Raw genomic sequence first — 27530 nt, 5'->3', positions numbered from 1 at the left:
AAACTGTAAAAACAAATTATAAAAAATTGTGTGTGTGCATGTGTGTGTATGTGTGTGTATACAGAAGAAAACATCTATGAAAATTCATACAACCCACATAGAGAATCATAGTTCTTTCCTGGAAATTGACTTAGAGTAAATTTTTCATTTCAAAGGACCACTTGAAAGCCTAGGTAAATGGAATTCAGATTCAGTGAACCCTGTTTCCCACTCCTTGATTGAAAAATTTAGTCTAGCTTGTTTCCCATTGTTCTGTACTCACATTCTGCAGCTTGGTATAATTAAAAATAACTTGACTGCAGTAATATGTTGAGGTTTAACATAAAAAACATGATCTAAGACAAAGATATGATGTAATGAGAAACTGTGAAATGAAATCTTTTGTGAATCAGAGATCCAATAACTTTTCAGGGCTAAAATGACTCTCATGTCTCACTTAAACATAAAGAGTGTGCTTTATCTCCATTTGATTAAAAGCATGTGAAAGTTTGGTGCAGCTCACTTCATTCTGATTACAGGTTTACCCATGAGATTTACTTTCCTCCTAATCATAGTTACACATAAGTTTTCATGTGGATGCAGAAGTCATCGGAGTGGTTCCCTAATATCTCTAATGTAATTCAGTGTGGTACAGGTAAAAATGCCTTGGATTTGAAGTTTAAGGACTTGGGTTTAAAGATATCTCTTGATGCTTTTTATCTGCATGACCTGAAGCAAGTCACCTCCCCTCCCTGGGTCTCAGCTTTCTATCTATAAAATTAAGGGCTTAGATTAAAGGGTCTCTAAAATCCCTTCCAGTGAATCATTCCATGAGGATTTATTAAATGCCTACTGTGTGCCTTGCACTATATTAGAGTTTGGGCATACAAAGACAAAAGTGTAATAGTCTCTGCTCTTAGGGAGTTTATAATACAGTACTAAATCTACGATTTTCTGATCTCATGATGATTGTTTAAACTAATTAACTTTATATCTGTTTCAAATTAACTGAGGACCTAATTCAAACCTCCACAGTAATTACTTTATTCCACAACCGAACTTTTTGCCTTCAACTACTTGCAGCTATATGTTACATCTGAAATTCCCTGTTACAGTCACAGTCTTTATTGATATGCTTGACTAATCTAATTACCAACTAATATTAAAAATTGTTTTCTCTCAGAACAGATATACTCAAAAGTTCAACACATTGAATCCTGAAAATTCTGAAGATATTGTGAATCCTTGATATATAATCTAGTTGTTATTGTTTTAAGTTTACTGGGTTTTAAAAAATGTGATGCAAATAGTTTTTATAATGTTTTGATAACAAAACTATTTTGAAAGGAAGAAAGAACAGAACTCCACTATAAGTTTATATTATCATGTTTTACAAAGTTACTAAATTGTATTATTTCTTTATATAGATAGTTCAACACCATGGTTTTCCAAGTTGAACTTTTTGATAAAGACAATTAAGAAAAAGCCAAAAGAGAGGAAAAACTACCTCAACAAACTGATTAACTCTTACTACCTCCATTTTTTTCTCAATTCTTCTGGAACAAGTGGGCATTGCCATTGAGGAAATGAAATAATATTTTTGTAGTCATCTGACTAACAGACAGAGCTGTGTCAAACAGTTTGGATATTACTTATAATCAGTATCTATGTATATCTGTTATTCAAGTGACTGACCAAGTTATGTCAGGTTTATCATGTTAGATAGCTGCAAACACATTATTCAGTTGAGTGAAATTTTATGTCACATCAGAAAAGAGGAAATTCCTTGTATAAAATAGAAACTAGTCACACCTCAAGAATCCAGCCAAATGATTATATAACTCTTGGCAAAAAATGACCAGAATATGTACATTGTTGTTCGTTATATTCCAAAATGATATGTAATTTAATTCAACAAACATTTATTAAGTACTTATTTTATACCAGGCTCTGTGCTAGTAAATGGGGAATTTTTTTTAAAAAGCATTAAATAAACCCTGAACTTAACAAATTGATTAGTGTTTAAGTAGGCATGGCTGAAAAGACAGATTTAAATCCCATTCTCTAGTTCCCCACTGCCTACTCTCTTATTCCCATTATACTCAATCAAACACTTCCCATCCCAGTGCTCTCTAGAATGGCCCACCCTAAATAACAAATTTGCTTTCACCTTTAAATCTTTTCCTTTCCTATTCCTTTTATTTTCTGACTCTGAGACATGGTTGCCTCTGTTGACAAAACCTCTCTTGCCACCCTTTCCCATCATTAGTTGCCCTTTGACTTATGGCCCAGACTCACTGGTTCAGAAAGTGGAATTGAGGTGGCACAGTGGATACATTGCTAGGCTTAGAGTCAAGAAGGACTGACTCCAAATCCAATCTCAAACTTTAAAAAACTGTATGACCCTGGGCAAATCATTTAAATCTGTCTGCCTCAATTTCCTCATCTATAAAATCAGGTAATATTAGCACCTACTTCCCAGGGTTGTTGTGAGCATCAAATGAGATGATGTATATAAAGCACTTTGCCTAATGCCTGACATATAATAAGCACTATATAAATGTTATCTGCTATCACCATCATGGTTATTGTCATTGTTATTATTATTCCATGCTCCCCATTGCCACTTCCAAGATTTCCTTTTTCTTCATCACTCCATAATCTCTTCTTCTTTGAACTTCACTTGATAATTTCCAGTACCCAGTCAAAATTCTACTAGTTGTTGTCCACTGACCTCTAGGATTTTATTTCTTCAAGAAGTCTGTTGTATAACTCAGTCTTTCTCCTCTCCAACTACTGCTCTCATAATAGGGACTTCATAATATTGATATTTAAATGCTTGGCTCCTCAACTTGTTCACTTCCCATGACATATTTCTCCCCACAACCTCAGCTACCCACAGAGATGGTCATACCTACTCTACTTCCATGTTTATGAAGTCTGAAATTCCCTTATTTGATGTTATTTTCCTACTTCTCCCTCTCCCTTAAAACCCCAAAGACCTGTTCTTTATCTTTAGAATAGAATTAGTTATTTCCTAGGCTATCACAGGTTCACTGGTTACAGTTTCCTTATTTCCCTAATGAGCTTTTAGTGAGCCACTTCAAGTACATGTGGTCCTTTTCTCTCAAATCCCTTGCTTTCTTATTTTAATATTGGTCTTGCTTGTCTTACTAAGCTTTGGCCCTGGATTACTCCCACCATCTACTTCCTTTGCTTCCATTCATGTGCTGCTGAACAAAACTCAAGAAAATAATGAAACCATGCTGACTGGAACCATTATAAATTATTTTATACATAATCTCATCTGGACCCCTCTGCAGGAAGGCACACCTTTTATACCTTGTCAATGAACTCATTATCTTTCTCACCAGAGTAGATTTTCATGCCTCCTCAAAATTCCTATAGTTTCCCCTTTCCACACCCTGTAAGCTAAGAACTTTGCCTTATTTTTCATTTAAAAAATTAGGAATATTTTCTGAGAGCTTCCTTTTCCCCCCTCACTCTCAACTCACATCTGCCAGATGTCTTCAGCCAGTATCTTTGCTTCCACCCTAGTTTATAAGAACAAATGACCCTTCTCCTTGCCAAGGCAATTCCCTCCACCTACACAAGTGATCCCATTCCATCCTGTGTTCTCTGGTAGAATGCTCCCTCTCTCATCCCCACTCTCACTCATCTTAAACCTCTCTCTACTGGCTATTTCCTTATTGTCCCCAAATATATCCATAGTTTGCCCATTTTCAAAGCACCCTCACTTTGATCCATCTATCCCTACTAGCTAACCTTCCATACGTCTCCTGGTTAAATTCCTTCAGAAGGCAGTCTATAGTAGACATTTCTATTTCCTTTCTCTTCACTTTCTTAACTCAGTATAGCCTGGCTTCAGATCTCATCATTTAACTGAAATTACTCTCTCCAAAGTTACCAGTGATTTCTTGATTGCCAAATTTGGTGGACTTTCCTCAGTTCTCATCTTCCTTAACCTCTTTGAATCTTTTGGTACTGTTGGTCATGCTTTTCTCTTTAATAGTTTCTTCTCATTATAATTTCATGATAATTTTATCTCCTGGTTCTCCTTCTACTTCTTCTGATGGCTTCTTCTGTCTTCCTTCTTAGATGTTCATTCACATTACTCTTGCTATCAATGGATATCTCTAAGAGGGCAACCCTATTCTTATTCTATACAATTTCTCTTTGTGATCTCATTAGCAGTCATGGTTTCAAGGATCATCTCTATGTAGATGACCCTCAGATCTTGAGTTCAAGAGTTTATCCATTTTTAATCTCTCTCCTGGCCTCCAGTATCACATTTCCAACTTTTTATTAGAAATTTTGAACTAGATGTCCTATAAACCTGTTCAAAATGAACTCATTATCTTTTTTTAAAAAATCCTTTATTCTTCTTAATTTCCCTTTTACTTCCCTATTACTATGAAGGGTAAGACCATTTTCTTGGTTACCTGGTCTCACAACCTTTTCATTTTCTCTCACACCTCATTTGTAATCTGCTGCTAAATTGTACTGATTTTACCTGCTTAATATCTCTTGATTGAGTTTTTTTCTCTTCTGAAACTCCTGCCACCCTGCTTTAGAGATGTATTACGGCATGGCTGCACTATTGTAATAATCTACAGATTGGTCATCCTGCCACAACAAGCGTTTCCTCAGGCCAGTCTAAAGCAGTGATGGTGAACCTTTTGGAGATAGAGTGCCAGTCCCCCCACTCCCACCCCAGAACAAGCTCCATGCCCCCCTTCTCCAGAAACCACATTTTGTGCCCCTCCTCCCACTGAGTGCCAGGAGCATCCTGTTTCCCCAGGTGGGTGGATGATGTAGTCAGGCTGGAGGGGAGGGGGAGGGGAGCTGCCCAGCTGCACCTCCCTCAGGCTTTCTAGTTGGGAACTCCGGCAAACTCTGACCTGCAGGGATGGGTACATTGGGTCCTTGGCATGCATGACCACAGAGAGGTTTCTGCGTGCCATCTCTGACATGAGTGCCATAGGTTCGCCATCATGAATCTAAAGTAACAGCAAATAAAGTAGTATATAAACTTTAAGGTATTACTTTATAAATGCTATTATCACCATTAGAATGGAATCAAGTGGGTAGAATAAATGATTGTCAGATTATGGTAAATGTTCAGGTAAAAAGTAATGGGTGAACATGGTGCCTGTGGGTAATGCAAAGAATGGACGTCAATAAAGATAGTGAAGTCATTGGGCATTCTGGCAGGGAACAGGGTGATGAAGGAGATTGTGAACCAGCCTAGATCCAGCTGTACATAACATCATTTTAAAACCTTCATTATCTCTCATGATGACAAATGATAAAGTTTGAATTAACTGGTGGTAATGAATATATAAAATTATCTTACAAAATACTAACTAGTACCCAAACTCATGTCTGGTAATTCAGTCTTCCAAAAGACATATATCTCTGAGCACATTTCTAAATTATAGAGAAAATGTTTTCCATTAAACATTGGAGAGGACAATAAATCAAATACATCCCAAGTGCTTTTTACTCAATATAACATATAACTCAAGATTGTTCAAGGGCCCTTCATATTACAAAAACCAGATCTTACTTCCAAAAAAATGTATTACTAAACTAAATGTAAATGCTCATATTCTGCCTACATCCAAACTTCTTTAAAATATACCACTATTGAGTAATTCCCTTCAGAAACTTATTTCCCCCCTACCCCCCACCTCTGTCCCCCATACTATACTGTGCTTTGCTATTATAAGCACTGCTGCCCTGTGGCTTGGAATGATTCTGTTTTGCTTTAGATATAAGCACTAAATCAGTCAGAAGGTAACCAGAAAGATTCAGTGTAGGTAAGTGTTTTTGAGAAAACTAGCTTTTCTGTAAAATTGTGCAAGGATGTATCTAGAATTACTAAAAATCATTTTTTCTGCCCTAAACCTTTCTAAAAGTGCTTTTTCTGGTACAGGATTAGTTTTTGGATTTGGGGCAGGGAGAGTTTCAGTAGCCTAGCCTCCTAGTTGTCTGGTGATAAAGATTGCTTTGACACTAAACTGATCTTAAGATTTATGTGCCACTTCATTTTTTTAAGATAATAACAAAATGTTACCTACAGATGAAATATGAGTTAAACCTTGAATAGTGTAGTTTTTACTGAAGGACAATACTGTTGAACAAAATACTAAAAATAAACTAAAATCTAATTGCTTTCATTGTATAAAACCATTACTTCAATTAACATAAAAATAGGCATATGGAATTCAGTAATGAAGTTGTATGTGATCATTGCTATTGTGCTATATTTAACTGCTAGGGAAGCTGATCCTTAAGTTTCTTATAGAGAAAACTTTTTAGTCAGACTTTTAATTATTTCACATGTGGTAACAAAAGTTCCTGAAAAGGACTATTTGCTTTAATGATATTTCTAAAAGGTGGAGAGAGTTGGAATCATTACACTACAAGCCAATCAAAACTATTTATTCTGTGGTGGGAACAGGAGTACATCTTTGTCTTAAATTTGATTGCCTATGGTTCACATTAGAAGGCAGAGTTTTTCCTTGAAACGAATGAGATATCACTAAACAACTGACAGTTACCCATGCATAGTTTCACCTTTAATATGAGGTTTCCATATTATTTGTGATTAACTGATTATAATGTTTATACCTAAAAACATGTACTATGCTTGAAGTTCTATATTAGGTGCTAGGAATACAATGATATACATGGGACAAGCACTGTCCTTAAGGAGCTGACAGTTGAATGGGGGTAAAGCCAAGGTCACATAACTGGTATGGGAGGAAGAGAGAGATCACTTTCACCTGAGAAATGTGAAGAGAGGGAAGAAAAGGAAGCTTTCATGGAGAATGTATCTGAGGCAGGCTTTGAAGAAATAGAAGGACATAATCAGATGGAGAGTGAGTTAATGAAGTCTATTCCAGGTATGAGGTAAAGTATGAAAGGGCAGGATGAGAATGACAGAGAATAATTTCATTTGACTTGACCATAGGATCATAGAGTTAAGGACACTGAAGCAAATCTACACATTTTTAAGGAAACCACACAGTGCAGAATGTTGAGCTAACATGCTTAGGGCTACCCAGCCAGTTAATGCCAGAGACAGGATTTGAACCCAGATTTTCCTGACTCCAAGTCTAGGGCTCTATCCACTGTGCCTCAAGGGATTTAAGAACAGGAAGGTAGATTGAAGTTATATTGTAGAAGGATTTAAATACCAGGAGCAGGACTTTGTAATTTATTCAACAGGAATGGGGAAAGTATACTAAGGTTTTGAACAGAGGAGTAAAATGATCATAGTGGTGCATTAGGCAGATTTCTCAAGCAGTGGTTTGAAAACTTTTGAAGAGGGAATAGCCTGAGCTAGGAATACCACTTAAGAAGAGCAAGAAGGTGTGAATTTTTTTTTTTAATCACTGGAGTAATACAAAAATAAGTTCTACTTAATAAGCATAGAACATTATCAAATTTGAGCTTTAAAGTTATAATGAATTTGGCTAAAAGTACTAGGGAAATATTTAAAGATATTCTATTAGGAGGTACAATAGCTATAGATAGCAATACTTAATGGGACCACCTTACATAACACCATTTATTCAAAAATCTCAAAGATAAGTGATTATCAAAGGCATGTGGCCATAAAACCTGGGACTCCATATTCAAAAAGGCTTACCTTTTCTTTGAAAACTAAACAATGCTCTTTGCATTGATCAAATAAGATGAAATTTGTAAAGTTTATTAGCACAATGCAAGGCATATAATAGTACTTAATAAAAACATGTTCCCCTCTTCCCTCAGTACAAAAGAAGCGACATTTAACATACAGTACACTATAAGTCAATACAGTGATCTGGGTCTATTGGACATAAGTATGTATCTGTGACCTGGGGCAAATGATGGAACCCTTCTCTGAGCCTATAAATTTCATAGAAGGTGCTGATTTGATTTGGTATGGGGAATTTTCTTATCAGGGAGTTCCTAACAAAAGACGTTATTATATAAGGCTGCTAAAGTCCTTTCCAATTCTGAATTCTGTGATTTTTTGCTTCTATGATATCCTCAGCTAAGAATGTAAATCAGAATATCTTCTTTAAGGTCTCAATGTCTTAAACTTCATAGCTGTCCTAATATGTCTGTGTGCATGTTTCTATATGCTGATAAACATACACATGTATGGAGACAGGAGAAACATAACGAGAAGAATTGGACATAAGCCTGGATTTTCGTTGTAATCCATTCCCAAAAACATGTTAGAAAGGGAGGAAAGACCCATTACAGCTTCCATAAAATTTGGTTAAGCACCAATTTGCATTTATTACTTTTTGTTGCCAGATGGAGCAAATGTATTTTGTAACGGAAAGATGGTGACTTAGCTAGTTAGTTTGAAAGAACATGTGAATGAAGGCTCTTTTCAGAGGCTACTGTAAACTGTTGAACAAGCAAGTTGAAGTGGTGGGAAATGAAGTATAGGTGCTTTTATTTGTTCAGCAATGAATAAGCACACTGATGAAATGGGAAGTGATGCTCTAAACAGATTGCTGGTATATAAAAGTTTTTATTTAATTGATTGGTTTAGATACTTGTCAACTTCTACTGTTCTCTGGAAATCAATACTCTTCAATGGGTCATTATGCTGACAACTAACATAATGGCCCTAGTTCTCATAGTGAGACTTTCTTTTAGGTAATGAAATTGCCTTATAACAAAGTACTTGTGGTATTTTTAAATCCAACTTTCTTGGCTAGGATCCAAGACTAATCTGCTATCTAATGAATTCTATTCTCTATCAAAGAATGTTCAGTATTTGGTCCCAGGGTTCCCTAAGGAGGTCATTGGGACCTGTTAGCCTAAATTTCTTTCTTAGAAATTATCAAACATGATATGGTCTCCTTAAGGTCAAAACCTATGGTTAATAATGATACATTTAAAAAGGCACATTGTGTAAACATTCACTCACTGAATAGAAATTGTGAGGAGAAAGAAAAGGAATCCGATCACCACCTGCCCAGTACCCTAGTCTATCAGGAAATTGGTGTTGCCACATAATTGAATTTTATATATAAATAAATCTTGACCATTTAAGCATGTCACATTTTAAAATAATTTTAATGGAACTACATTTACATGCATCCATTTTCTTAGAATATATTGAATATAATTCAATTTTTTTGTTGCAGGGTCATTATTATACATAATTGGTATACTATACTAAAACATGCTTCTAAATCTTTTCCTCTTTCAAAGAGAGTGTATAAATGGAGATTTTTGAAACTTGGGACTTCATCCCCAGAAGTCCCTTAGTATTTCCCAAAATTCCTTTTAATCTTTCCACCACTTAGCGTGGTCATATTTGTTTTAAGTTCTGAGGTTCCACCTCCCTCGGTCTCTTCTCTTGCGACCCCAACTGAGTTAGCCACTACATGGCTTTGGTTCAATGGCATTGTGACAACTATCTGGGGCCTTGGAGGCCTTTTTAATTTATTTCTTCATTAGGGGCTATATTTTCGGAACATTTGGGTTGCCAGAAGTTTGACCTCCAGAGGAATGAGGTCTTATTACATAGTAAACCATTGGCTATTTGTGGACAATTTTAATGGTTTTAGGTCCACATAAGTCCTTAAAGATTATCTTTTCCAAAAATTTTCTTCTATAGATAAGGAAAATACAATCTATGGTAGAGAAAGGACTTGTCCAAGGTGAGACAAGTATTAGAAGTGGCGGTGATCTAAGAAGTAGCATTGTATAGTGGAAAGAATCTTGGATTTAGATAAGTAAGAGAACCCAGGTACAAATCCTGACTTTGTCACTTAATATTTGTGTGATTTTATATGTCTCCTAGCTTCTTAGGCCTCAGTTTCCTTATCTGTCAAATAAAAGGGCTATACTAGATGACTAGGGCAGCTATGTGGCAAACTATGGTGAAAGAGTGTTGGCCCTGAATCAGAAAGACTCATCTTCCTGAGTTCAAATAAGGTCTCAGTCACTTACTAATTATATGACTTGGAGCACTTTGTTTTCCTCAGTTTCCTCATCTGTGAAATGAACTAGAGAAGGAAATGGCAAACAACCACTCTAAAATCTCTGCCAAGAAAACCCCAAATAAGCTCACAAAGAATTAGAAACGGCCAAAACTGATCGGATAGCAGATAACTATTAAAGACATTTTGTAGGGGTCAGCTGGGTAGCTCAGTGGAGAGAGAGCCAGGTCAAGAGACGAGGTTTTAGGTTCAAATCTGGCCTCAGAGACTTCCTAGCTGTGTGACCCCAAGCAAATCATTTAATCCCCCCATTATCTAGCCCTTAACATTCTTCTGCCTTGGAACCAATACATTCTATCGATAGCATTGGTAAGGGTTATATTAAAAAAAAATTTTTTTAAATAAAGACATTTTGTAGCTCCATTAGTTATGATGTACCTGAATGTCACTTTAATGTTAAAAAGATACTTGTACCTTAAAAAGGCATTTAAATAGAGTATTTTTACTCTTTCAAAATTTAATGCAGAAAACTCAAAGGTCTGACTCCCCTCCTCTCCATTATTTGTATCTAAATCAGTAATGAATAAATTCAGATTATCTTTTGATATTACAAATCTGAATTTTAAGTCACATTATTATTAATCAATTTTAATTTTGAACACATTTCTTTATATCTCAATCCAAAATAATGGTATGGGGTCTGTTAGCAAAAGGTAGATCCCTTTACCAATACCAATATTGAATCTTTTCAAGATAAAATTACTAAGGCATTCTTTGGTGAAGTTTCTACTCTAGAGTTAGGTTAGTCTTTGAAACAGAAGGATGACTTCATTCATTCATTCATTTACCAAAATGTCCATTTGTGTGGTAATTTTTATCTTAAATCGGATCAGAGCATTCAGAAGTCCAAAAGCAATTCAGTTATATTAATTCAATTAATATTTCATAAAGCACCTATTATGTTTAAGGCATTGTCTATAAAGGGTTTGGATCAAACCTTCCTATTGTGTAGTTGATTCTTGTGAAATGATTTTTCATGGTTTTCTTGCTGTCATACTCTACCTGTCAACTCTAAGAGACAGCCTTAGGAGCCCAGAGATTGACCTATCTGGCCAAAATAGGGGCTTTGTTTATGGAAACTGTTTTGGTTGTGTGAGGGTCAATCTTGGGGAGCAAAGTATAAAAGCATTAAAATGCAATTCCTTAAAGTTACTATAGGGAAGAGAAAGAGGGGAGACTTTTTTGAAGATAAATTTCATTAACATATAATTTCAGCTTTTAAAGACCGTGAGCTAAGGCTTGAGAAACAATTCTAATCCCAAAGAATTGCCAAAACTCTAATTTCCTTAGGCCTCCAGGGGTACTTAGTAAATTTCCCAAACCATACATTTTAAAGAAATTAAATATACAAGTTTAAGATTAAATATGATGCAAATGTATTGAACTTTTGGCAGTCCTAAGATCTTACCACCAACACCACAAATAAACTTAAAGCTGGCCTGTAGGGTTTAATGGTAAAATCTCCATGAGTACTTAAAACACTAAAGATAAAATAATATGCTGATCAGAATGTTTTCTTATATTTGATATTCTTTACTCATCCAACTAGGTCAATCTGAGAATATATTTTTAAAATATCTTATTGCACTGTTGGCCAAAGTGATCACACTTACATATTAAAAAAAAATACCTTGAAATCATTCCAATAGTTGTGTGAGTAAAATACAAATCTACTTGTAGAAAACAACCAGTTTTGAATGACATGCTTTTTATAACTCGTGACAGTAAAGTGAAGAGGGACAGGAATTTTCCACTAGCACTCTTTGAAAAGGACAGACATGCAAGGAAGTATCATTAGAAAGGGCAGAAGAGAGTACAAACTGCCAGAAACTGAAATGAATTGTGGGAAAGTTATCCAAATCCCAATGGCTTTTACCACAAGCATGTTGGAGGCGTACATTGAAGATCCACATTCTCAGTTTTTAGGCAAGTTCAGGCATTTTGTACATGGATAATAGTCATGAAATTACTAAGGTCAAAAAAGGGGAGGGCAAGTACATTAAGGCCAAATCAGATCTATAAAATATATTTGTTTAGTGAGAATACATTTGTAAAAAATGGTCAGCTCCTTATACTTTTCACTGTTTTCAAAATTATGCCAGTGACACAGTATATATCCGATACATAAAGCATTATACATAATAGTTTAATGTTGTTTCTGCTTGATTTTAGGAAAAATTGAATCAGTATTATATTAAACTTATAAAGGTTAGTAGGTAAGAGGAAATGCAATGCCATTTGGTGAATTTGCTAGGAATGCTGACTTTTAAAAACTGTTTTTAAAGTGGTGAGAACTGGCCTCAGATTACCTAACCCTTGCTGTTCTTCTGTCTTACAATCGATACTAAGACAGAAGATAAGCATTAAAAAAAAGTTGTGAGAAAAAGATTACATTTCCTAATGAAGCAGTCATACAATCCAGTAAGTCTTTCTGGCTTACCAGTCTGATGAAAATAGATTTTATGAACATGACACTCAAATGGAATAGGATTCATGAAATAGAAAAAAGAAATAAGAGTTTCAAGGAAAAAAACAGACAAAGAAATACCCTATAAATGAAAACATTATAGTTTCTCCACACAGATACACATACAAATGAGTTGGAATCAAAATTCAAATAACTAGATTTTATTATGTGCCTATTATTCAAAGTGTTAGCATATCTAACATCCTCATTTGAAAAACCAGTGGGTTGGCTTTGCTCTGTGAAGTTCCTTTACTACATTTCTGACATAGTACGCATCCATGACCTAGATTTTTCACTAGAAGTTATTCCTCAAAAGTTAAATATTTTTGCATTAGCATAAGTTAAGATATAACTGTAGATAAATGCCCATTTAATTTACTTCTGTTAGATGATTTTTAATATTCCCTGCAACGAACAAGAGACATTCTCACTGGTAACAGCAGAACTCATTGTCTTCTTTGATTTGATGCTTCTGAACTATAGCAAATGTAATTCATGACTTAGGCATTTATTTATTTAATATTTATTTTTAGACTAATGGGAACTTCATAAATTCTTTCTTTGCTTTCCAAGAGCAAATGCCATTTCTTCTTGATCCAGAAAGAACAGTGTTTTAGAATGTTAGATTACTAATTTACCTAACTGAATACTTTTAACCCGCTTCAGGCAGATGGAATGATTCACTCCCTGTCTATCTGCACATAACCACTTCAAAAAATCTCTCCAAAGCGATTTCTTTAGGCATGATTTTAGATAACCAAGGATGAAAGTTAGAGACAAAGATTCAATATGATCAGCCACATTGACTTAGGGGACAGATTCACATCTCATTTTAACTGTAATACATTACATTACAGAAAAATTAGAGTTAACAAAGAACATTAATAAACCATATCAGTCTCCATGGAGAAAAAAAATACCAACATTTATCAACCAAAACAGTAATTCTCTTGAGGGAAAAGAGCTAGTGAGAAACATTCACTGAGGGAATAGCATTTAGCATTTGCAATTAGGTACCACATAGTCAGACATAAAACATGAGATTTTAATTATATCTGGAAAAGTTTCTACAGCTTAATAATCCTTGTAGCTATCTATTAAAGAATGAAAACCCCTTTTATAGGAAAAGATACAATTCCTTTTGCTCCTGGTTTGGTATATATACTTTTATTAGAGAAGACTTCTACTCCATAATCTTGAGAGTATAGAATTGTAGATCCAGAGCTGAAAGATACTCCAGAGGTTGTTTAATTCAACTCCTTCCCTGCAGGGGCCTATGTAGGTGAAACAACTTATCCAGTGTCCTTCCAATTAAGTGTCAGATGTGGACTTCCAAACCAAGTTCTCAAAGATGTATTAAAAACCTGTGGGAAGGCGCTGGGGAAGATACTAAGATAAAGACTAGGTAGCCCAAGCCCTTAAACTGAAGTTGTATGCAAGAAATACTTTTAAGACAAGGGTTCTCTTCTCTGTTCTCTCTTTGAAGTAAGCTTTTGAATAATCAGGACTTCAATCATCATCTTTATGGTGACACCTCCCATTTATTTACATGTAGCTACAATTTCTCACTAGTTCCATTTTTATCAACTGCCTGCCAGATGTAATGTCTCAGGCATTTATGTTTAACATGTTCAACATAGGACTCATTATAATTTCCCCTAAAACCTATCTCTTTTCTAGACTTTTCCATTATTATTCATGGTTCTACCATCTTTTCAGTCACCCAGGTTTGCAATTTTGAAATCATTCTTGACTCTTTTCTCTCTCTTATCTACTCTATTTAATCAGTTAATTCTTGTCAAACCTGCCCTCCAAAATATGTCTCACATCTGTCTCTTGCTCTTCACTCAAGTAACCTCAACCTCAGCTCAGGATCGTATTATGTCTTACTTGGACTACTTAAATAGGTTTCTAATTGCTTTCCTTATTTCCAGTATCTTCCATTTCCTACTTGTTATTTATAAAGCTGCTAAACTGGTTTTCCTAAAACAAACATGTGACCATATTTTCTCCCCCATCTCCACCAAGCCAAAACAAATAAATAAGCAAAAACAACAAAGCCCGTTAGGATCTTTCTATTATTGCCTTTGGGATAAAGTACAAATTTCTAGCCTGGGATCTGGCTTTTTAGCCTTACTTCTTATTACTTTCCTTAAAAGCTGTACATTTGGCCAAAGTGGATTTTTGCTGTTCCTCAAACTAATATCCCATCTCCTCTGATCTTCATGCCTTTATGCCTGGAATACTGTAGTCCTCGCTTCTAATTCTCAAAATTCTTAGTTTAAAGCATAGCTCAGGTGCCACCTCCTAAACAGGGCCTTATTGATCCCTTTATCCTGTAGTTATTAGCACCCTCTCTTGAAATTACTCATATATTTGTTGCATTTATGCATATTCGTGTAGCAATGACCCCTTGTAAATTCATGGAGGCTAAAGATTATATCCTCTTTGACTTTTTATCTCAAATACCTAGAAGTGCTTTTTACCTTTCTATAAGGTAATCAGGCAATCAATATGAAGTGCCTACTATGTGCGGGGCACTGTTCTAAGTGCTGAGGATACAAAAAGATCCAAAAGGTGGCCCCTGCCATCAAGGAATTCACAATCTAAAGAAGAGACAACAAATAAATGAATACGTACCCAAGAAAACTATACAGAGGAATCTGAAGTAAGTTAGAGAGCAGCCCCTAGAATCAGGAGGGAGTAGGGAGAGGCTTCCTGTAGAGTTTAGTTGGGTTTTTAAAGGAAGCCAGGGAAGCTCGGAGTCAGAGACAAGGAAGAAGATGGTTTCAGGCTTGGGAGATAGAGAAAAATGTGAGAGATGAAGTGTCTTGTTCAGCAGCAAGATCAGTATCACTAGTCTGAAGGGAAGAGGCAGAAGTCATGTGAAACAAACTACAATGCAGGGGTGGAAGGGCTAAGTTATAAAGGGCTGTGAATGCTAAAGAGAGGTTTTTCAACTTGATCCTTGAGGTAAATGGGAGCCAGTGCAGTTCAGAGAGCAGGGGGTGACGTGGAAAGTGTTGCTGGCTTAAGGGAAGAAGGACTACCACAGGGAGAGACTTGAGGCAGGCAGATCAAGCATCAGCCCATTGTGAGTGTCCACTTATTAGATGATATGGGCCGTTGCTAGAGAGGTGGTAGTGTCAGGAAAGAGAAGGGGGATATCTGAAAGATGCTGCAAAGGTATTATTCATAGCCCTTAGCTACTGATTGGAAATGGGAGGTAAGAATTAGAAAGGCACTAAGGATGACAGGTTTCATGCCAGGGGAATTGGGAGGATGAGGTTACTGTTAATAATAACAGGAATGGGGCAAGCTTAGTGGATTGAAATCCAGGCCTAGAAATAGTAGATCCTGGGTTCAAATCTCGCCTCAGATACTTCCTAGCTGTGTGACCCTAGGCAAGTCACTTAACCCCCATTGCCTAGCCCTTACAGCAATTCTGCCTTAGAACCTGTACACAGTATTGATTCTAGATAGAAGGTAAGGGTTTAACAAACAAACAATAATAAAGAAGGTGGGAGGGTCTTAGAGGAAAATACAATAAGTTTGGTTTTAGATAGGTTGAGTTTAAGATATGTACTGGACTTCTAATTCTAGATGTCTGAAAGGCAACTGGAAATGCAAAAATGGCTGTCAGTAGAGAGGTAAGGGAAGAATTGGTAAATGAGAGAATTCTCAGCAAAGAGATGGTTCTAATCCATAGGAATGGTTGTCTCTCTAGTTGACTGTCAGATCCTTGAGGACAGTCACTGTCTTATCTCCAGTGTTTCGCACAGTGCCCGTCATGTAGAAGACATTTAGTAAGTGCTTTTTTGTCAAACCTTTGCCTTCATCTTCGGCAAGAGATCTTGTCTGTCACTGAACTGTACATGGTGTATTTCTAGCATGGTATGGCTGACAACTGCTTGTACTCCCTACCTTGGCATTCAAGAGTACTGGGCCATCTCCGTAGTATGAGCAGGGAGCAAAGTAAGATTTTAGAATGAAGTCAGAAATCCAAAAGCACTGTTTGGAAAACAACTGAAAACATGTCCCACTGAAGGAGACTTCAGAGGAAATAAACTTGTATAACAGTAGCTCTTAACGTAGGGTTCATAAAGTTGTTTTTTAATTGAATACCTATTTCTATATATGCTTTATTTTATAATTTTATGTATTTTTTGTGTATTTAAAAACATGATTCTGAGAAGAGGCCTATAAACTTCACCAATCCACCCAAGAGTTATGGTCTTTGGCATAAAACTAGTTAAAAACAATGACATATGTTGTTTGGCCTGGCTCTTGAATAGACTGATTTTACAACAGTACAATAGTACAAGAGAAGAATCTAACTAGTAGAAGAACAGTTGCTTTTACTGTACTTGTGAGTTAATAAAAGAAATCACCAAGGGGCAGCTAGGAAGCAGCTAGGATCGCCAGGCCTGTAGTTGGGAGGACCTGGATTCAAAATGGACTTTGGATGTTTCCTAGCTGTGTGGCCTTGGACAAGTCACTTAACCCAATTTGTCTAGCCCTTGCTGTTCTTTTGTCTTAGAATTCACATTAAAAAAGAAGGTAAGGGTTTGGGGGAAAGTAAAGAAATTACTTTTTGCTTCTCTAACTCAAATTAAGTCTTTTCAAAACTAATTTGCCCACATAAATAAGAGTTTTTTTAATTTATGTACACAAATGTATTTTAAAAATAATTTATATTTCAAACACATTGTATAAAACAATTAGAAACTTTCATCATCTACAATGCACATGATAATATAGTTCAATATGATGATTTGATAAGCATTTATTTTCTACCAACTGTGTGTAAAACACTGTCTAGGTATTTGGGATACAAAGACAAAAATGAAAAAAAAAAGCAGTCTCTGCTCTCAAAGGGCTAATTCCTTAAAGCCGATGTGCATTAGGGGACTGAAATTTTGTAAACAACCCTGAGAAATATGAAAAGCTTGCAGTTTTGAATATTTGTGAGAGTGGGAACTGAACTATATGTGGGTCAAATCAGAAAAAGGAGGTAAACTTCTCCTTAAAGACGATGGAGCAAAAAGATGAACATAAGTCCGCATAGAATTATTGTCCAAGTATCGTTGTTTTGGTTTTCAGTAGGAAGGTTGAATTAATTATATTCTTTGTCAAAATGTTCTCCCTAGTACTCAGCAAATATTTATAATTTACAATTTGGGGTTTTATTGGAACTCTGTAGAACCACTTGTTAGACACGTTATGGTGGGTATTTCTTTTGTGGGTAGGTTGGAATAGATGGCCACTGAGGCTCCTCCAATTCTCAAGTTTAGTGATTCGATAATAGTGAGAATATAGGGATATAGCCACAAGATTCTCCTTTTTATTTGGGCCGTTAAACTTGGCATTAGTTCATCTGTACTGTGAAATAAAAGCTTGAACCCCAAAGCCAAGGAGCCACTAGTCAGAAGGGAGAACAAGCAAGAGAGCATGAGTAATTTGGTGCAAATTAATGCCACTTCTGGAAAAACAATCCAAAAGGCATGTCCTCCTGATGGTGGCCAGTACTGTTAGCTTTATATACAAAAGGCAAAATATGTTGTTTATCACTGTTTTCATTAAAATTAACCCTGAAGGGCTATGTGCTTTGAGTACTATAATCTATTCCAATGACCATCCATTAGAATTATCTCCACCTTTTTGTCTGCTGACAGAAAGAGGAGATAAAGAAACAGAAAAGCTTGGCTAGAAGTCTGTTCTGGTACAGCAGTGCTCAGTAGGACACGCAAAGGCCTAATTTTGTAGCTTTCTCAAGCATTCCCATCTGCATTCTCAGGGGTTTTCTTTCTTTCTTTCTTTCCTTTTTTTTTTGAGAAACAACAGAAACTTCCTGCCCTCTGTATCAAGGGCAGCAAACCAGTTTGAGAATATCTTCCAGACAGAAATAATTTAATTTTTCTGTAAACTTTTATCCTCTACTCACCATCCCCCTCAACAGTCTATTAAAAAAATAATCTACTTGGTAGTTCTGTTTTGAGTAGCCTTTCTGTAAAACTGTGTCTAATGTGATTTTTTTTTTGCATATGTTTATAAACATAGTACTTGGGGCTTAAAGGACATATGGAATATAATTGATTTGGTGTATCTGCTGTTTAATCTCAAGATTACCCTATGGGAACTTGGGTATAAGTTTTATCTACTTAAAACTTAATACTCTTCATCCTTTATTTCCCTTGTATCAAAAATCATAGTGAACATGTGAGATCACTAAAGGCAAGGAAAAAGTAAAAAGAGTAATGTTCAATTTTCATGTATGTTGTCAACCCATTTTTATAAGCATCTGGAGTTAGCCTATATGAGTGTAAAGGGCATTTCTTGGGAGATCTGGCTTCTAGTCCTTGATCAAATAGTTATTTGATTTTGGACAAGTAATTAAATTTCTCTCAGGATCAGTTTCTTCCTCTGTAATTGAGAGAGTTACATTATTATATAAATTCTAAAGGTCCTCAGAGATTTAAATTTCTGAACTCAAGGAAGAGATATATTTACCATATTGGCCTACACATAATCTATGCCCCACTCTCTCTCTTCTTTATCTCTTCTCCCCTCTACCATGTCCCTTCTCCATTTTCTGGCTTATATAAAACTTGAGTGTGGCTTATAATAACTCTAACCGGAGACCAGGGTCAAGTATGGAATTTGAAGTTAGTCCTTATTGGCTCATTTCCCATTCTCTCTACATCTAAATGTAGGTCTGTGAATTGTTAATTGTGCTTGCTGCCACCCCAGAATGCATGGCAACTCATTTCAGCTTCTTTCTACCACATATGTCCAACTTTTGTAAAAGAAAAGAAAAGAAATTCATATGATAATTTTACATAATATTGCTTTCCACATAAGCCTATGTGTGTGTGTGTGTGTTTTATATATTTTTTTTTCTTTCAAAGAGACTTCCTTTTTATGGCTGCAACTTACATCTAGACTAATATATGAATTCTGATGCAATATAGTATTTAAAAAAGGCATATATAATTGTATGTGTGATACATATGTATCTAAATAAGCACTGCTTTTTATGGAGAGGTAACATTTAATTAAATTTCATTAAAATGCAATTTATACAACCTAGATTTGCCAGTGTGGATAATTCTCTATGGGAAACTTCCTTTATCAACACATACTCTGCTCCTATGATGAAGTAGATAAATTCTAGGGAGTTGCTTGAGAACCACAGGAGGATAAATGACAGTAAATATCAGAAGCTAAATAAGGACCCAGGTCTTCCAGACTTTTAATTCAGTACTTTATTCATTTTTCTTGCTGTTCCCTATTTTAAAATACAATACACTACAGATAAAATCATAATTTTTGCCACTTAGAAGCTGACAAATTCAGTCTATTGGAAGTAAAGAAAGCTTTATCTTTCCTCTCTTTTATTTATAAGTCACCTTGTAATCCAATTACAAATACCCTTCCTAAGACCATTGCCAGGACTCTCCATTCTATCTCAGAGATGTATACTTTTACTTTTAGAGACAAAGCCTGAGTCAGCTAGTGTTTTCTTCTTTTTTCCACTAAAATGTCATCTCCAGTGGCCTCCTACTCTTTTATTCTCAATTCCATAATTCTTTTGAAAACAATCATCTACATAAGATACCTCAATTTTTGCTTTACATGAGATCACTTTCTTCTTAATATACAGCAGGGGTTCTTAATTTTCCCTAGACATGAATTCTTCTGAAGGGCTTTAAATCTTACAAATCAATGCCAATTCCCCAAACCCATATAGGGTACTGATTATCTATTCCATCCTAGTCAATACCTCTGTCAAAGAAAGGCTAAATTCCCTGTGTATACTTGCCTCTTCTCATAGTATGGTACCTGGAAGTTTGATCTTTGTTGTTGATTCACCAAATAATATTTCCTGCCTATATAGGCCATTCTGAAAACCCAAACCACTTATCTACTTCCATTTACAAAGTCATTTCCTTCCTATCCTTTAAAACTCTTTATAAATTTCATTTGTCCATGAAGTCTCCCTGCCCCTCCCTATCCCCCATTAATAATAGTCCTCTATTGCTAGTAACCTCCATATAGGGTTGGATGACCTCCACAGAGCTTACATAAACTCAGATTCTGAAGGCATTCATGAAATTCCATGTCCTCAACCTATCCTGGCTTTTCCTCCAGAGATTTTACTAGTTTAAAAAATGGAGGAAGGAGAATTAGTAGGAAGAGAGAATCCTGCAGTGACATAGCTCCCAAAGTATAACTGTAGCACAGTGGATTCTGGAATTCTCAGCAACAAGTATAATTTCCCTCTTTCAAAGGGGAGTTCTTAGCTCTCAGTGTCAGTAGTCCAGGGAAAATTATCTAGATTTAGTGATTTGCCAGGTAACCATTGAATAGGTCCTTGGACAATAGTAGGGTTTTTAAGAATGCCAAATTGCCTTCACAACCATGTACATATAATAGCATCATGTTTCTTATATCCCTTAGACACTTTCAGTATGGAATCAGAACATAGAATGAGAAATTGTATCTGGAAGTTTCAAAAGGGCAGATTTTTCTAATCTTCCTAAATCTTAAGAGTTGTCCCAAAGTGGAATGGGATACACTGAGAGGAAGTGAGGTCTCCCTATTAGCGATATGAAAGACCAATTGTCAAGAAATGATAGAAGGGTTAGATGTGGTTTGGAAGACAAAATAGAATGTAAGTTCAATATTCTACAATCAGCAATTATTTATTAAGTACCCAGTTGTGTGCCAGGTACTATAGAACCTGAGGACATAAATATAATGAACAATCCTGACCATAAGAACTTACATTTTAATGAGGGAGATATATGTTTATGTATATACAAATATATAAGCATATACAGTATAAGAAAACAAATAAATATAAATTAATAGCATTCATGTAATGCTAAAGCATTTTATTAATCATTATTGCATATGAAGTTAAACCTACATTTATATAGAATGTATTTTGTGTTGAGCATAATTATTATGTACAATTATTATCTCATTTGATCCTCACAACAACCTTGGGAGGTATGGATGAGGAAACAGAGGCAAACAGAGATTAAGGACTTATTCAGGGTAAATGTCTGAGGATGGATTTGAATTTAGGTCTCATTGATGCCAAGTCCAGTGTTCTATTCCCTGTAACACCTAACTAAGTTAAACAAAAGGCAGTTTGAAAAAGAGGGCACATACCACCTTATATCTAGCACACTGGCCAATATGGCAGCAAAGAAAAGTTATAAATTGTGGAGAGATGTGGCAAAATTGGGGAAATTAATATACTGCTGGTGGAGTTGTAAATTGATCCAACCATTCTGGTGGGCAATTTGTAACTATGCCCAAAGGGCTTTAAAAGACTGTCTGCCCTTTGACCCAACCATACCACTGTTGGATTTGTTCTCCAAAGATACTAAGGAAAAAAGACTTGTATGAAAATATTTATAGCAACACTCTTTATGGTGGCAAAAAATTGGAAAATGAGGGGGGTTTCCATCAATTGGGGAATGGCCAAATAAATTGTGGTATCTGATTGTGATGGAATGTTATTGTGCTAAAAGGAACAATGAATTGGAGGAATTCTATGTGAACTGGAATTACCTCCAGGAATTGATGCAGAGTGAAAGGAGCAGAACCAGGATAACACTGTACACAGAATGATACATTATGGCACAATTGAATGTAATGAACTTTTCTACTAGCTACAATGCAATGATACAGGACAATCCAGAAGAACTTATGAGAAAGAACACTATCGATATCCAGAGAAAGAACTGTGGCAACAGAAATGCAGAAGAAAAACAAAAGATTGATCACGTAGTTTGATAGGCATATAATTAGGGTTTTGATGTTAAAAGATCACTCTAGTGCAAATATGAATAATATAGAAATAGGTTTTGAAGAATGATACATGTGTAACCTAGTGGAACTGCTGGTCAGCTTTGGGAAGGGGGGGGGAGAAGGGAGAGAAAAGTCATGAATCATGTTACCATGAAAAAATATTCTAAATTAAAAAATGGGGAAATTAATTAAGGAATGAACTAAAAAAAAACACAACTAAGAAAATTGGGAAAGGCTTTAGGAGGTGCTTGAGCTGCACTGTAAAAGAAAAGAGTAATTTCCGAAGCAGAGGTGAGAAGGGAGGGCATTCGAGGCAGCCTGGATAATCAGCAAGAAGATACTGAGATGTGAGGTGGAGTGGAGTATTTATGGAAGAGATGGATAGTTTGGTTGGATTCCAGAGATTAGGAGGGGGATGATAAACTCCATTGAGCCTGGAAAGATAGTTTGGGGCTTGATTATGCAATGCTTTATTTATTAAAAAAACAAAACAAAACTTGGCCTTCTGTCAGAATCAATTCTGTGTATTGGTTCCAAGGCAGAAGAGCCGTAAGGGCTAGGCAATGGGTTAAGCTATTTTCCCAGAGTTACACAGATAAGAAGTGTCTGAGGTCAGAACTGGACCCAGGACCTCCTGTCTCTAGGACTGGCTCTCTATCCACTAGTCACCTAGCTATCCTCTATGTAATACTTTAAATAGAGGAGTTTATACTTGATGACAGACACCACTAAGTCTTTCTTCTATTCTATTCTAAGACTAGACATCTTTCCCCCATTAGGGAATCAGTATTGTCCAATCTCTGCTTAAGATAAATCATGCTGGCAGTAGTGTGGAGGATAGAATGAGGTGTAGAGAAACTTGGGGCAGGGGATCCCAGCCATTAAGCTGCTGCAATAATCAAGGTAAGAAATAATGAGGGCAATAATTAAAGTAGTAGTCAAATGGGAAGCGAGAATGGGCTAGAAGTGAGAAATGTTGTAGAGAGAAACAAGATTTGGCAACTGGTTGGATATATGGGGTGAGGTAAAGTGAAGAGTTGAGGATAAATAACACCAAATATATAAATTTAAAAAATTTGAAAAATAGTGGTCCCTTCTACAGAAATGTGCAAGTTTGGAAAAGGGAGGGTTTAGATGGGGGAAAAAATGAATTCATTGAGATGTCTATGGGACATTCACTTTGGAATAATCAACAGGCAATTCGCAATGTGAGATTAAAGCTCAGGAGAGAGAGGGAGCCTGAATGTCCATATTTTGGATTTAGAGGTATAATGATGATTGATAGTGAAACCCATGGGCAGTGATTAGGTCAATGAGAGAGTGTAGAGAGAAAGTGTGGAATAGATTCTGTGGTTAATGAGACTGTCAAGTAGGAAGTAATGCTTTGTTGCAATAAAACCTGAGTTGGTATTGGATATGAATTTATATACATATATACAGTCAGCAAGGTAATGACTTCTTAAAGATCTATTTGGTAGAATATGTATAGGGATATAGGAGATAGATGGTAGAGTAACCCAGGATGGATGTATAAATGTGGTATTCTGGAGGGGTCTGGAAGCTTGAAAGCAAGAAGCTTTCTAGAAGTAAAAAGCTATAAGGTTGGATTTGAGCCCTGTCTATGTGGCACTTACTAGCTATATAACACTGGGCAAATCATTTTACCTCTCTGAATCCTCATCTCCTACTAACTAAGTTAAAGGATATTTTGAACTGTAATATGTACTTTGAGCCATAAGCAAGTCACTTGTTTGCTTCTTTTTCCTTAACTGATAAATTGTGAAAAATCACAGTCCCTACCTCAACAGGGTAGTTGTAAGGATCAAATGAGAAACTATTTATAAAGCACTCAGCACAGTTTCTGGCACATAGTGATGCTATAGAAATGCTTATTCCCTTCCCTTCCCCTATTAATAAATAATTATGGAGTCTGTGAGCAATTCAAGACCAACAAAAACTTATTAAAGTGTTATTAATATGAAAAAGTAAAAAAGTATAAGACAAATATTTTATAAACAATTTCTTTCTAAGATTAGGGAGAGAGTAATAACTTGAGTGCTAGCTGTCTTACATGTGACTAAGGGAAAGTTTGTTAATGGAGCCATTATTAGGACTTGAAGCACCTAAAAAAGTTTAGTTACTTAATTTCTCTTTAGATTTGTTGTATGATCACCAAAACCATTAAGTGACTTATCCATGCTTGAGGTGCCATTGCTCCTCTACTTCAACTGTCATTTGAGTGGGGATTGTCCTAGGGATTAGAGCTCATTATGGGGTAAACATCCAAAGAAGTCCAAGACAAAACTGACCTTTTATCCCTATGAAATTCTAAATAGGACAATGAAGACAAAGAATCATTTACAAGAAACACTGAACAAATCTACCTAGTTTCTAGTTCATTCCACTCCAGTCTCTAAATCTCCCATCAAACACTGGTTGAATGTACAACTGTTTAGCCAGCAAAATCTCTAGCTCAGAGAAAGTAACTGGATAAGGAAGAAGAAAGTCCAATTTTTCCACTTTCCATATGGTGAATTTAAAAAAGTTTCAGACTTTCCTCACAATGAAGAACAAAGACCACAAGAAGTTAAAAGCTTTGATTCAGAATATCCCCAATCTTAATAATCAATTCTAATTTGTAACCTAAAATAATAAAGCAGGCAATATTGTGTTCATGGTTGAATGGATATTAATGTAGAGTGGCTAAATATATTTGGTAAATCAAAACAAATAATAGAAATTGTAAGCATATAGTGGCATGTAGCTTAAACAAATGCAAAAATCAGAATCTTGAGTCAGATCCCATCATTGATTATGAACTACATTCCTTTTTGTTAGATGTTATTAAACTTCTCTGGGTACCAGTTTCTGGATCTGTAAAATATAAGGCTTAAACTAGATGGTCCCTGAAGGGCTAGAGTCTCTTAAAGCTCTAAATTCTATGATTTTTAATAAGAATCAGTTCACAAGGTATGGGTCTGTCAGTCAGATCTTGGGAGTCAAAGGGTGACCTCTACTAAGGTTATTCACTCCATTAATGCTAGAGCTAGGGAAAGTTTCAGTTTTGTGACAATCATTCCTCCTTTTGGAATTCAGAAAGGTTGGTGGAGGAGAAAAATGCTGGTTTGTATTTGCCATAATCAGTCAAATATTTTTTCCATCTTCATAATTTTAGCAAGAGATTCATGGTTATTGTTTCTCTGTGTTATTTTTTCCTAGCCACCTGTCAAAATGGGCTTCCCATTAGACTAAGGGGGGAAAGGTTTCAGCTGTCTTATGAAGCCTTTGAAGAACATTTTTTTCTGAAAAGGTCTCTTACTGATATTAATGGCCATGGTAATCCAAAAGAGAAAAATTCTGTTTTTATCATCATCAAAAGACTATCCACCACAAGATTTCCCTTCTTCATTTGATCTGGTTGCTTTAGTAGTAAGGGGAACCAAAAAAGTAACTATGGTACACAGCATTTTTGTTTTCAAGAGCTCTTAGGAATAAGAATTCTCATTTATTTAGGCATGGAAGAGTCAAGAGATTTATTGTCATAGGAAAGTCAATTGTCAATTAGTACCATACATTTTTTGTTGCAGCTTATGAGTTTTGTGAGTTTTTTTTTTTTGCACAACTGGTTAAAAATTAGAACCATACCTAGTGCTCAGGCAAAAAGATACTGTAATCTTTTCCTTACAATTGAATCCCTGGATACTTTAAAATTTCTGTGACTTAAAATGAAAATTAAATACTTTCACTTAGATCATAAATTCTTCTAGGGTATAGGCTATTTATTATATTTATTTTGTATTTCCCACTTGTAAACTGCTAATTAATACATATTTTGAACATAAATCTCAAATTATAATGGAAGTCAATAGGAGAGTATGGGTCAATTTTTAATGCAGGAACAAATGGGAGAATGTATAAGACATTTAGACCATCTTTAATTTATCATGATATCTATATAGCAAACGATTTCTCTTGAGCATAGGTGAGGCACTTAAAATATGTCTAATGAATAAATGTTTTATCAGAGGAAATGCTTTAATTTTTATAAAAATTGAGGTTTCTTGTTTCAGTTAGAGAAGATGTTTCTAAAAGAAATCTCATAGGGTTTGTTAATTTGTCAATCATATAAACAAAACTAATTGTTAAGAGAAACAGATCAAAGAATTAAAATTTGTTTAGATAAAAACTGTCACTCACCCAGCATCATGAATTGGTAAGACAGAAATACTAAACATAAACATGAGATAAATTTCACTGAAACATTCATGTTCTTGTTTTTCCTTCTCTTGCCAATTTCAAGATTACTTTTTTTTTGCAGTAAGAACTAATGATAATAATCTTGGTCACAAGAAAGTAAGACAGAGAAATACTGTAATGTGACTAATCTGGCACCATTTTTTGGCAAATCAAGTTATTATTTTTTCGTGTCAAATTTGATAATTCAGAAGGCTTAGAAAAAAAATGAGGGAAATTTTTCTGTGTGTTCAAAAATACTTTAGCATGCTGTTTTAAAAATGTATTTGTTTTTATCCTTTTCCTGACTTCTTTTCCTAATCAGAAAAATTTTATTTTTAGGATACACTTATACTTCCAAAAAGTGTTAGCTGGTAACTCATATGAGATGGTAACTACAGAACTTGTTTCAAAACCACCACTTTGTATCTTCGCCTTCAATGACTAGAATAATTATAGAACATATAGTTCTAGAATGTATATTTGGGATATATATTTAGTAAATAATAGAAAAGGAAGCAGTTATAGAGAAACAGTATGACTTCACAAAGTATAGATCATATGAAACTAGTTTTCTTCCCTTTTTGGGGAAGATTATAAGAAGGGTAGATTTGGGAAATGTTATAGATACAATTTTTTCTTGATTTCAATAAAACATTTAACAAAGTTTAATGTGCTGACCTTTTGTTCAAAATGGAAAAAGAAGGGGCAGCTAGGTAACAAAGTGAATAAAACACCAGACCTACAGTCAGGAGAACATGGGTTTAAATAAGGCCCAACTGTGTAAGCCATTTGCCTAGCCCTTGCCATTCTTCTGTCTTAGAAGTGATATTAAGACAGAAAGTAAGGGTTTAAGAAAATTAAAAGATGGTGAGATGAGGGCTAAATAATATAGATTTGAAATTGGTTGTCTGATAAAACCCAATGAATAAATAAGTTGATGTCAAATTGAAGTGAGGTCTCCAAATGGAAGTATGTCA

At 35.4% G+C, this 27530-nt stretch overlaps 2 protein-coding genes across 6 annotated transcripts in view; one reads left to right on the top strand and one right to left on the bottom strand.

Moving 5' to 3' along the window:
* The window catches only part of MCPH1 (microcephalin 1), a 337814-nt gene that overhangs the window by 118353 nt on the left and 191931 nt on the right, over positions 1 to 27530 (bottom strand). The window lies entirely within an intron of this gene.
* Positions 1 to 27530, top strand: part of ANGPT2 (angiopoietin 2) — an 80972-nt gene that overhangs the window by 18672 nt on the left and 34770 nt on the right. The gene's annotated exons all lie outside the window — the stretch shown is intronic.

This window comes from Monodelphis domestica, chromosome 1, assembly GCF_027887165.1.
Source record: "Monodelphis domestica isolate mMonDom1 chromosome 1, mMonDom1.pri, whole genome shotgun sequence".
NCBI lineage: Eukaryota > Metazoa > Chordata > Mammalia > Didelphimorphia > Didelphidae > Monodelphis > Monodelphis domestica.
The sequence above is the reverse complement of the archived record's forward strand: the minus strand, read 5'-3'. Positions and strand labels throughout refer to the sequence as shown.